Source organism: Cavia porcellus, unplaced genomic scaffold (assembly GCF_034190915.1).
Source record: "Cavia porcellus strain 051 isolate PalLab524CR breed Dunkin Hartley unplaced genomic scaffold, mCavPor4.1 scaffold_16, whole genome shotgun sequence".
Classification (NCBI taxonomy): Eukaryota; Metazoa; Chordata; class Mammalia; order Rodentia; family Caviidae; genus Cavia; species Cavia porcellus.
Window position 1 is genome coordinate 57,898,931 of NW_026947499.1, and position 12,635 is coordinate 57,911,565.

The following is a 12,635-nucleotide window of genomic DNA, read 5'->3' on the forward strand; positions in this document are numbered from 1 at the left end:
GTCTTTTTCCTTTTTTTTTTATCGGTACTGGGGATCGAACTCACGACTGCCTGCTTGCAAGGCAGGCGCTTATGCCGCTGAGCTAAATCTCCAGCCCCTACACATTTTCTCTTAATTAAAAGAAATTTAGCAATCTGTATGGGAAAAAATAATTGTATGGGAGCTGAGTGTGGTGGTGCACTAGTGAGTTCAAGGCCATTCTGAACTATACAGTGAGACCCTATCTCAAAAAAAGAAGGACAGAGAGAAAGAAGAAAAAAGAAAAGGGAAAGAAATTTGTATGGGAAAAAAACTAATGTATCCCTTGCTGGTGAGAGCTGTGTGGCCCAGGGTGACTTCAAATTCCTGGCTAAAATGATCCTTCTCATGCCCTAGCCTTCCAGGTAGACTGGATTAACTATAGGCATATGTCACCATGCCCAGATACCTTAATGTCACTTCTGGTGTACCTTCATATTTGTAAACAGTTTTTCTTCCTATATTTATTTTCTAAATAATCAGCCTTAGACATTACTTACTAACATTTTGTTATTCTAAGTGTCTTTATTCTTATACTTTGCTTTCTCCTACCTTTCCAGTATAATGATGGCATAATTTATTTATTTTAGGTTGCTGGGGATTGAACCATCTCTTACATGCTAAACATAAGTTCTACGCCGGAGCTAAGCTCCCCAGCCCCAATATGTCATAACTGACAGTATTCATATCATTATGATTATTTAAGTGTTGTTTACTGTAGGTTAGAATAGAACATTGTGCTTGTTTCTCTCATAACTTTTTTAAAGTGTGCTTTATGTATCAGTATCATTTTCTTTTCTTCTGATACTGGGATTAAGCTCAGTAATCTTCACAGTGAGCTACATCCCCAACACTTTTTTTTTTTTTTTTTTTTTCGAGGCAGTCTCACTTTAGTTGTCCAGGCTGGGCTCCAATTTGGTACCTCCTGCCTTTGACTCCCAAAGTGCTGGAATCACAGGCATATGTTTGTTTTAGAGACACTCTTACTGTGTGGCCCAGGGTGACTTCAAACTCCTGGGCTAAAATGATCCTCCTCATGCCCTAGCCTTCCAGATAGACTGGATTAACTATAGGCATATGTCACCATGCCCAGATACCATTTTTTTAATGCTCAGAGAGATTGCGAGTGATCACTGTTATTTCTTTGATATTCCTGTCAGACAACTGCTTTTTTAGCCCATGAGTCCCTCTGTGATTTGCAGACATCACAGGAGTTAAGACTGGCCTTGAACTCACTGTGTAGCAAAGGCTGGCTTTGAACTCATAACAATCCTCCTGCCTCAGCCTCCCAAATGCTTATAGGCATATACCACCAACACCTGGCTCCTCTACTTTTGACTGTATTGCTCCATAGTCTTCTAGCTTCCAGTTTTGTTGTTGAAAAGCTAATGATACGTTGATTTAATTTTTTTGTATATTCTTTTCTTTCCCTCTGTGAAAGCTTTAAAACTCTTACATTTATCTCTATAGAGTTCTGGAATTTTGAAATAGTGTCCCTCAGACAGGTGTGGTAGTACACAGCTATAATCCTAGTACCTGGGAAGCTGAAGCAAGAAGATCACTACAAAGCTGGGTGTTGTGGCTCATGCCTATAATCCCAGCACTCAGGAGGCTGAGGCAGGAGGATTGTTGTGAGTTCGTGACCAGCCTGGGCTACAAAGTGAGCTCAAGGCCAGCCTGAACTGCATAGCGAGACTCTGTCTCAAAAAGACAAAAAAAAAAGAAGATCATTACAAGTTCTAGACCAGCATGGGCTACAGAGTGAGACTCAGTCTCAAAAATACATAAACACACACACACACACACACACACACACACACACAAAGGTGTCCTTTAGTGTTCTTTTCATTTAGTCACTGTAATGGGATGTTTCATTTCTTGATTTTACTTTTTTTATTAGTTGAGTGTAGTTTAGTTATTTTTTGCATGGATAGGGACGGAACTCAGGGACTTGTTTCTGTGAAGCAAGTGCTCTACCACTGAGCTACATTTTCTTCCAGCCCTTGGTACTCCCTTTTGATCTACAAACCTATATCCTGGTTTTCCAGAATGTTTTTTTTTTCTGTTTTTCCATGCTGTTTCTCTCTGCAAGTCCCATGCTTTTCTGGATTGATTCTCTAGGTTTCTTCTTTTATTGTTTTGGTGTACTTTTTCATAGGAGATGACTTCAACTTTGTTCAAATTTTTCTTTTTTTTTTTTTTTTTTTTTGTTTGTTGTTGTTGAGACAAGGTCTTACTGTGTAGTTTAGGCTGGCCTTGAACCCACTACGCAAACCAGGCTGGCCTCAAATTTGTGGTGATCCTGCTGCCTCAACCTCCTGAATGCTGGAATTATAGGTATATATCACCAAGCCTGGCTGTCCAAGTTTTTCTAATGAAAAAAAATTTTTTTGTACAGAGAATTGAACTTAGGACCATCGCACTTGCCAGGCAGGCACTGAGCTATACCCCAGCCCTGAAAATTGTTTTAATTAATTAATTTATTTTTAGGAAGAGAGGTTTATTTTATCTCACAATTTGTAGAGGTTTAAGTCCATAATCTGCTGGTTCCAGAGCAGAATTGGCATGGTGGGAGGACCTGCTGCAGAATAAAGCAGCTCACCTCAGACAGGAAACAGAAATTGTAGGGAGGGAGATAAGTCATTGCAGGCCACATCTCTAATGACCCACATCTTCTACTAACCGCAAATCAGCTATGAACTCCCATAATTGAATCACCTTCCAAAAGCCCTATGAGTGCATGAGCCCATAGTGGGAAACATCTAGATAGAAACCATTGCATTCTGCCTCTAGGCTCCAAATGGATACCCAGTTGTGTCCGTTTATGCAAAATGCATTTGTTTAATCCATCTCTTAAGAATTGCCAGAGTTGCAGCCAAGCATGGTGGCTCACACCTGTAATCCCAGCACTTGGGAGGCTGAGGCAGGAGAATCATTGCAAGTTTGAGGCCAGCCTGGGCTACAAAGTGAGCTCAAGGCCAGCCTGAACTGCATAGCGAGACCCAGTCTCAAAAAGACAAAAAAAAAAAAAGAACTGCCAGAGTCCCAGCAGTTTCAGCATGACTAAAGAGTTCAAGTCCAAAATCTTCTGAGACTTAAGGCAAAGTCTTAGGCACAAATCTCTGTGAAAATCAAAAGGAAAGTTAAGCACTGCTGACATACAAAGGCAAACAGTCCCATTCCAAAAGGGAAGCATAAGGGGATTTGTCTCATTGCTGAGACAAATACCTGACACCCAAAGTTAAAAAAGAAAAGGTTTATTTGGGTCACAGTTCGTGGAGGTTTCAATCTAGAGTTGACTGGCTCCAAGACTTTGTGGCATGTAAGAGGTATTGCAGAAGAGAAACAGTTCATGGCAGGCAGAGGGCAGCAAAGTAGCTGGAATTGCTGAACCATGTCCACCTTTATATCTCATCTAGAATACCTGCCTCTTGGGTGGTGGTATCCATACGCAGTGTGTGGCACACTTAATCCAGCAGTTATTCTGGGACCCTTAGTCCCAGAATAACACACCCCAGATCCAGCCACCTCTGAAAATCCCACCTGTGATTCCCTCAGGCTTTGAGGGCCATCTAGATAGAAGCTATAATATCCCACCCAAAGATGCATGCATATCCCTTTATGCAAAAGGCATTTAGCCCATCTCTTGAGAGTTGTCAAAGTCCTAACAGCCTCAGCATTGCTGAAAAATCCAAGTTCAAAGTCTCTTTTGATATTTAAAGCAAATTCTTAGCTTTGAGCCCTCAGGCAAATGAAAATAAACACTTCCAACATTCAATGGCACAAGACAGACATTGCCATTCCTAAAGGTACAAAGAGGCGGATAGAAAGGAATGGGAATAAAGTAAGACCAAAACCCAGCAGGACACATATTAAGTTCCCATAGTTCCATCTCCAATATCCAAGGCCATCTGTGGCAAAGTATGAACTCCAATGCTTATAATTCTTGCATATTTTCTCTTGGGCTAGGTCTGCCCCCTCATTACAACTTTCCTCAGTTGATCCACATTCCTGGCTTCTCCAGCCACCTGGGGCTTCCACTGTACCTTCAGCTTCACCCTCACAGCCACACATAGTGCCTCTCTAGGGCACACTGCCTGATCTTCTGGGTGTTCTGAAATCTGGATGGAGGCCTTCTTGACCCCACAACTCTTGCATTCTGCATGCACCTAAAACCAGCACCATGTGGATGATGCCAGGGTCTGCTGCCAGCTGGAGCTTCAGGCTTCTTTCTCTCTTATCTGTAGGGTATTTCTGAGTGCTGTGAACCTGATCCTGAGGAACAGATTCTTTAAGCAACCACCAGTCTGGAATATGGTGCTGTGGGCTATCTTCTTAAAGCAGTCTTTTACCTTTGCAGTTCGGAAGCTGCAGACTGGAGTTCTGCTGGTTCTTGTGATGTTCTCAGGCCATCTTTTCTTGCCCTCTTTTGAAATACTTAGTTTTTTTATGGCTGTTTTTTTCAATTTCTCCTCTGTTCCGTCTTTAAAGGCTACAACTTTATGGAGCTTCCTTTCTGGCCAAACTCCAAGCATTTCAAATCATTCTGCTGGGGTGTTTGCTCCGGATTCTCAATATAGATCTGGCTAAAAGCCCCAGACAACAGCTATACCACCACCTCAACCTTAGACTGCTTTGAAACTTCTTGTGCTAGATTATTTAGTCCACTAAATAGTTTCAGGCAAAGTCTCTGGACATGAGCAAAATACAGGTATGTTTTCTGCTAAAGCATAACACATGATTTGGAGTCCCAAGTGCCAATACACAGACCTTCCCAGCAGAAACCTTGTGAACCTGATCGTCTCTGTCTGCTTTTTTCACTAGCATTCTGGTTTTCTAAGTTCTGACCAGAATCTCTCAAGCTTGGTAACAGCGTTCTAAGGCTTCTGTAGCCAGCAGCTCCAAACCTTTCCTAACTCCTCCTGAGAACCAGTTCCAAAGGCTTCTAAACCACATTTCACAGTACCACCCTGCTTCTCTGGTACAAAAATCTGTTTTAGTCACTTTTTCATCATTGAGTCACAATATGCAACACCTGCCAGTTAAAGGAGTAAGGGTCCAGTGGGCTCAGTATTTGTAGAGGTTTGTAGATAGGGTCTCACTCTGTAGCCCAGGCTAGCCTTAAACTCAGCATGGTCCTCCTGTCTCAACCTCCCAAGTGCTGGGATTATAGATATGTGCCGCCATGCTGATTTAACAGTAGACTTTTTTTACATGTTCTTGTGTGTGTGTGTGTGTGTGTGTGTATGTGTGTGTGTGTGTGTGTTTTGTACCAGGAATCAAACTCACAACCTTGCGCTTGCCAGGCAGGTGCTTACACCACTGAGCTAAATCCCCAGCTTCTGTTCTTTTTTTCTCTCTGTCTTTTTTTTTTTCTTTTTATCAGTACCAGGGATCGAACTCACGATCGCCTGCTTACAAGGCAGGTGCTTATGCCGCTGAGCTAAATCCCTAGCCCCCCCAGCTTCTGTTCTTGTTATCTATACATTATTCTCTTCAGATTTCTTTCTTTGTGCTGTTATTTTTTGTATACACAGCTTCAGATATCTAGGGAACTTCGAATGTCTGGTCAGAGGCAATAAAACACTAATTGGAAAATTTGTATATATCACATACAATTAATTTATTGCCTGGCTGATCTGTATCATAGTGATTTAAGAGTTGAAATGGGGAATGAGACATGGTGATACACACCTACAATCCCAGTTGCGCAGGAGACTGAAACAGGAAGATTGCAGGTTCAATCAGGTTCAATCCCAACTGGGCAAATTAGTGAAACTTGTATCAAAATAAAGAGACTTGGGGATATAACTCAATGACAGAATGTTTGCCAAGTGTGCAGGCAGCCTGTATTCAATCCCTCGCCATTGAGGGGTGTGTGTGTGTGTGTGTGTGTGTGTGTGTGTGTTAAATGGCCTTTTTGTTCAGAGCTCCTAAATATTAATATGTGTTTGCTTTTAAGAGAATCAGTGTTTTCCCAGGTGGATAAATACTGTGGCTGCCCATTAGCATTCTAGTAACAAAATAGTAGCAGGTGCTATACTGAGCAATCTCTTGCTTTTGCAGTACTGGAGATTAAATCCAGGACTTTGCACTGAGCTACATACCTACCACTTTTTTTAAATTTTGAGAGACGTGCACACTTAAGTCACCAAGTCACCCAGGCTGAGCTTGAATTTGTGATCTTTATGCCTCAGCCACAGAGTGCTAAGGTTACTGATGTGTCTTACCACACTGGCTGGAATCTCATTTTTTAAAAGTATATCTTAATTGTCTTGTTTTTGTTTTTTGAGACAGGGTATCTCCACATAGTTCACTGACTTTTCAGTGATCCTCCTTCCTCAGCCCTGTCTCCCTCAGCCTGTGATCCCAGAGCTCCAGGAGGCTCCAACAGAAGATTATGTGTTCTGGGGCAGCCAGGGCTAGATAGTAAGACTACGTTGCAAAATCCAAACAAAAACCAAGAAATTGTCATAGAGCTTTTTTTTTTTTTTTTTTTTTTTTTGAGACATCATCTTGCTATGTAGTTCAGGCTGGCCTGGACTTACTATGTAGCCCAGGCTGGTCTTGAACTTGTGGCAATCCCCCTGACCTAGCCTCTCAAGGGCTAGGATTATAGGCATGTACCACCAGTCTGGCTTGTCATAGAACTTTTTGACTCGCCATAGGCCTGCAGAGGAGGAGCTGGGCAGATCTGGGGTGCCCTCACCGGCCTCTCTGCGTGTCTGGAGGACTCTGGATATCTGCACCCAGACTGCTGGAGTTCCCTCAGGCTTCCAGGTGCAGTGAAGGGGAGAGGTGGGTTTGAGGCTTCCACATCAGCCTCCCCATTCCGGCTTCACTTGGAGACCTGCTGAGCTCCCGATAGGTGGGCTGGCCCACACTACCAGCCTAGCCCAGCCTGTTTAGCTGCCGCGCCTGGCCATTGGTCTGCAGAGGAGGAGCTGGGCAGATTTGGGGTGCCTGCATCGGCCTCTCCATGTGTCTGGAGGACTGTGGATATCTCTGCAACCAGGGAGGGTCCACAGGTTCCTGAAGCACTGTGGCCTGTGGTGAGTACCCTAACCCGGCTGCGATTGAAGAACTGTGGAGCTTCCAAGGGGCAGGTGGGCGCACAGTGTCCCTGAGGCCCAGCTTGTCTGGAACTGCGGAGTTCTGAGCAGGCAGAGGAGGGCCACTGGTTCTGTGGGCCTAATGGCTTGGGGTAGCGCGGCACCAGAGTCTCAGTAGCTCCAAACATAGAAGGGGATTTTCAACAGATCCTGAGGAAGCTTTCAAATAACACTTAAAACACAGAAATATAGGAAAATGACAAAACGAAAGACCAAATTACAACCTCAAACCTCCAGCCCATCTCAAGAAACCCTAGGAGCGATGTATATAGAAGAAAATATATCCCATCCACCTCATATATCGGACACAATAGCCACTGAAATTGACAAGCAACTCCAGGAAGCTTTAAAGAAATTCAAACTCGAAATAATCTCCCAGATAAAAGAAGAAATGATAAAAGAAATGAAAGAGATTCTAAATATATCTAAAGAAAACACAGATAAAAAATTGGAGGAACTAAACAAAAAGATAGAATCCCTAGACGAGCAATATAAGAAACAAACAGAATACATAATGCAGATGCACAGAGATATACAGGAAATAAAAAACTCCACTGAAAGTTGTAAAAACCGCCTTAATGGAAGTGAAGATAGAATTTCAGACCTTGAAGACAGGATTGCAGCTAGTGAACAGGAAAGGAAAGATCTTTTGAAAATAACAAGGAACCAGGAAACAACAATTCAACAACTGCAAGACGATGCAAAGAAGAATAACATAAGAATGATAGGGATTAATGAAAGAGAGGGAGACAACATGAAGGATGTCAGGAGGATATTTAGAGAAGTAATAGCTGAAAATTTCCCAAGCATGAGATCAGAAACTGACATCAGGATCAGTGAAGCATATAGAACTCCAAACAGTCATAACCAAAATAAAACTACACCCAGACATATAATAGTCACCATCCCAGAAATCCAACACAAGAATAGATTATTAAAAGCTGTCAGAGAGAAAAGACAAATCACTTATAAAGGAAAACCTATCAGAATCACAGCAGACTTCTCAGCACAAACGATAAAGTCAAGAAGAGCATGGAGTGAAGTATTCCAGATCCTAAAGCAAAATGATTTCCAACCAAGACTGATATATCCTGCAAAACTATCATTCAAAATAGATGGTGCAATACGATACTTCCATGACAAAGAACAGCTGAAGAACTTCATGAACACCAAACCAACCCTGCAAAAAATATTGAAAGACAGTTTAGATACACAAAGGAAAAAAGCACTAAGCAAAGCAAATAATTAAACAGAACCGAAAGATAAAGATGCAACAGCAGAGAGATAACATTCCTACAATTAACCAGCATTTAACAGTAATAACCATTAATGTAAATGGTCTCAATGCACCAATCAAAAGAAACAGACTAGCAGAATGGATCAAGAAACAAAATCCAACCATATGCTGTTTACAGGAAACCCATCTAACCCAGAAAGATACTCACAGACTGAAAGTCAAAGGATGGAAAACAATTCTTCATGCAGCAGGAATCCAAAAAAAGGCAGGAGTAGCCATTCTGTTTGCAGACAACGTGAACTTTAAACCAACAATGACCATAAAGGACAAAGAAGGTCACTACATACTCGTAAGGGGAAAACTCCAAGAGGAAGAGATAACTATCTTAAATATATACGCACCAAACTCCAGAGCACCCAGTTATATAAAACAATTATTAACAGAAATGAAAACTCAAATTATCAGTAACACAATTGTAACGGGAGACCTTAATACACCACTGACACCAAGGGACAGATCAATCAGACAGAAAATGAGCAAAGAAATAACAGAACTGAATCACACCTGTGAACAAATGGGTTTGATAGACATATACAGAATGTTCCACCCAACAACATCAGAATACACATTCTTCTCAGCAGTACATGGATCATTTTCTAAAATAGACCATATATTAGCTCACAGAACATATTTAAGCAAATGCAAAAGAGTTGAAATCATCCCTTGCATATTATCGGATCATAGCGCTCTGAAATTAGAAATTAATGACAAAGGATACTGCAAAAATTCCGCAAACACATGGAAACTAAATAACACACTCTTGAGTAATCAGTGAGTCACAGAAGAAATTAAACAATACCTAAAAGAAAATGAAAATGCAGATACAACTTACCGGAATCTGTGGGATGCAATGAAAGCCGTTCTGAGAGGAAAATTTATTGCACTGAGTTCCCACATCAGGAAAACAGAACGAATACAAATAAATAACTTGATGCTACACCTCAAACAGCTAGAAAAAGAAGAGCAAGTCAAGCCCAAAGCCAAAAGAAGAGAGGAAATTATAAAAATCAGAGCAGAAATCAATGCAATAGAGACTAAGAAAACAATCCAAAGAATCAACGAATCAAAGAGTTGGTTCTTTGAAAGAATAAATAAAATCGATAAGCCCCTAGCCAACCTTATTAAAAAAAAGAAAGAAAAAGCTCAAATTCATGCAATAAGAAATGAAAAAGGAGAAATCACTACAGACCCAATAGAAATACAGAGGATCATCAACACCTATTTCGAAAACCTCTACTCTCAAAAGTTTGATAACACAGAAGAAATAGACAGATTCTTAGAAGCATATGAAGTACCAAAGCTAGATCAAGAGGATATAAAACTGTTGAATAACCCAATCTCTGCTAATGAAATTGAGAATGTAATTGGGTCCTTGCCCACCAAGAAGAGCCCAGGCCCAGATGGATTCACTGCAGAATTCTACAAGAAATATAAAGAAGACCTAATGCCGACACTCCTCAAACTATTCAATGAAATTGAAAGGGAAGCAATCCTTCCTAAGTCATTCCTGGAAGCAAATATTACTCTAGTACCAAAACCTGAGAAAGACCCAACTATAAAAGAGAACTATAGACCGATCTCCGTAATGAACACAGATGCAAAAATCCTCAATAAAATATTGGCAAATAGGATCCAGCAAATCATCAAGAAGATTATACACCATGACCAAGTGGGATTCATCCCAGGAATGCAAGGATGGTTCAACATACGCAAATCAATAAATGTAATCCACCATATCAATAAAGCCAAAAATAAGAATCACATGATCATCTCTATAGATGCAGAAAAAGCCTTCGATAAGGTCCAACACTTATTCATGATAAGAACTTTACAGAAAATTGGAATAAATGGTCTTTACCTCAATATAATAAAGGCCATTTATGACAAACCAACAGCCAGCATCATACTAAATGGCCAAAAATTGAAAGCCTTTACTTTAAAATCGGGTACAAGACAAGGATGTCCTTTATCACCACTCCTATTTAATATAGTACTGGAAGTACTAGCCAGAGCAATTAGGCAAGAAAGAGAAATAAAAGGGGTAAAGATAGGAAAAGAAGAAGTTAAATTATCATTGTTTGCAGTTGACATGATACTCTACATAGAAGACCCCCTAAACTCCATTGAAATACTCTTAGATACAATAAATAAATTCAGTAATGTGGCTGGATACAAAATCAGTACTCAGAAATCAATAGCATTCCTATACACGAACAACAAAATTACAGAGAGGGAAATAAGAGAAACTGGACTATTCACATTAGCAAGCAAAAAAATGAAATATTTAGGAATTACTCTTACGAAAGAAGTGAAAGACTTATACAGTGAAAATTATAATACACTGAAAAAGGAAATTGAAGATGATCTCAGAAAATGGAAAGACATCCCTTGCTCATGGATAGGAAGAACAAACATTGTGAAAATGGCCCTTCTCCCAAAACTGTTATACAGATTCAATGCAATCCCAATAGAAATACCATCAACATACCTTATAGATCTAGAGAAATCACTCCTAAATTTCATCTGGAACCAGAAGAGACCTAGAATCGCAAAGGCAATTCTAAGCAGCAAAGACAAAGCAGGAGGCATCACAATCCCTGACTTGAAGTTATACTACAAAGCAACAGTAGTAAAATCAACATGGTATTGGAATCAAAACAGAGCTGAAGATCAGTGGAATAGATTAGAAGATACAACCACAACTACGAACACACTCAACCACCTTATCTTTGATAAAGGAGCCAAGCAGGTTCACTGGAAGAACGACAGTCTCTTTAATAAATGGTGCTGGAAAAACTGGCTCTCCATTTGCCGAAAACTAAAGCTAGACCCATGTCTATCACCATGTACTAAATTAAAATCTAAATGGGTCAAAGATCTGAATATTAAAACAGAAACACTAAATCTATTGGAAGACAAAATAGGTAGAAACCTTGGAGACATAGGAGTAGGTAAAGAATTCATGAACAGGACTCAAACCGCACGGGAAATACTTCCCAGAATCAATAACTGGGACCACTTCTTATTAAAAAGTTTCTGCATGTCAAAAGAAATCTCCAGCATAGTGAAAAGAAAACCCACAAACTGGGAATAGATTTTAGTGAACTCTCTCTCAGACAAGGGCCTCTTGTCTAAAACATATAAAGAATTAAAGAAACTCAGACCTCCGAAATTCAAAGATCCAATCCAAAAATGGGCATCTGAGATGAATATGCAATTCTCAGATGAAGAAATGCAAATGGCAAATAAATACATGAAAAAATGCTCATCATCATTGGTCATTAGAGAAATGCAAATTAAAACCACACTGAGATACCATCTCACTCCTGAAAGAATGGCCAGGATCAAGAAAACCGACAACAAATGCTGGAGAGGCTGTGGGGAAAAAGGAACTCTCCTGCACTGCTGGTGGGAGTGTAGACTGGTACAGCCTTTGTGGAGATTTCTCAAAAAGTTGGGACTGGAAATCCCATTTATTCCAGCTATTCCACTTCTAGGCATATTCCCAGAAGAACTGAAAGCATCATACCACAGTGATATATGTGCACCTATGTTTATAGCAGCACAATTTGTAATCGCCAGATCTTGGAAACAACCCAAGTGCCCATCAACTGAGGAATGGATAAAAAAGTTGTGGTATTTCTATACAATGGAGTATTATTCAGCTATAAAGAAGGATCACATTGAGATATTTATCAATAAATGGGCGCAGCTTGAGACCATACTCATTAGTGAAATAAATCAATCTCGCATGTGTGAATACCGAATAGTTTCCCTAATGTAAATAATGATTCAAATATATAAAAATATGTGGTAATCATGATTCCCCATTAGGTGGCCTTGAAGCCTTATAATGAGGGAATAAGGTGGACAAATTATAGCAGAAAAGTGGAGTAGCAGACATGAGGCAGAGACGGTAAGCTAGTCTTTAGTAGAGACAGCTCTGAAACTATATTTAAAAAAAAAAAAAAAGCAGAGGTCATTGCTAATGGTGTATAACGATTTAAAAGACACAGTAGTCCTAGTGCCATATTTAGATTGAATTAAATTTGTTCTGGTCTGTCCACTCATATCAGATTTGAGGACACAGACCTCTAGAACCAAAAATAGCAGGTTATACCACGGTAACTATCCTTACTTTCCTATTGACTTAGGCTGAAATTCTGTATTACTTACATTGTCTTACTCTGACTGATCTTAATTGTATC

At 40.2% G+C, this 12,635-nt stretch overlaps 1 protein-coding gene across 5 annotated transcripts in view; it reads left to right on the top strand.

The window, feature by feature from the left end:
* The window catches only part of Mto1 (mitochondrial tRNA translation optimization 1), a 46,311-nt gene that overhangs the window by 5,037 nt on the left and 28,639 nt on the right, over window positions 1-12,635 (top strand). The gene's annotated exons all lie outside the window — the stretch shown is intronic.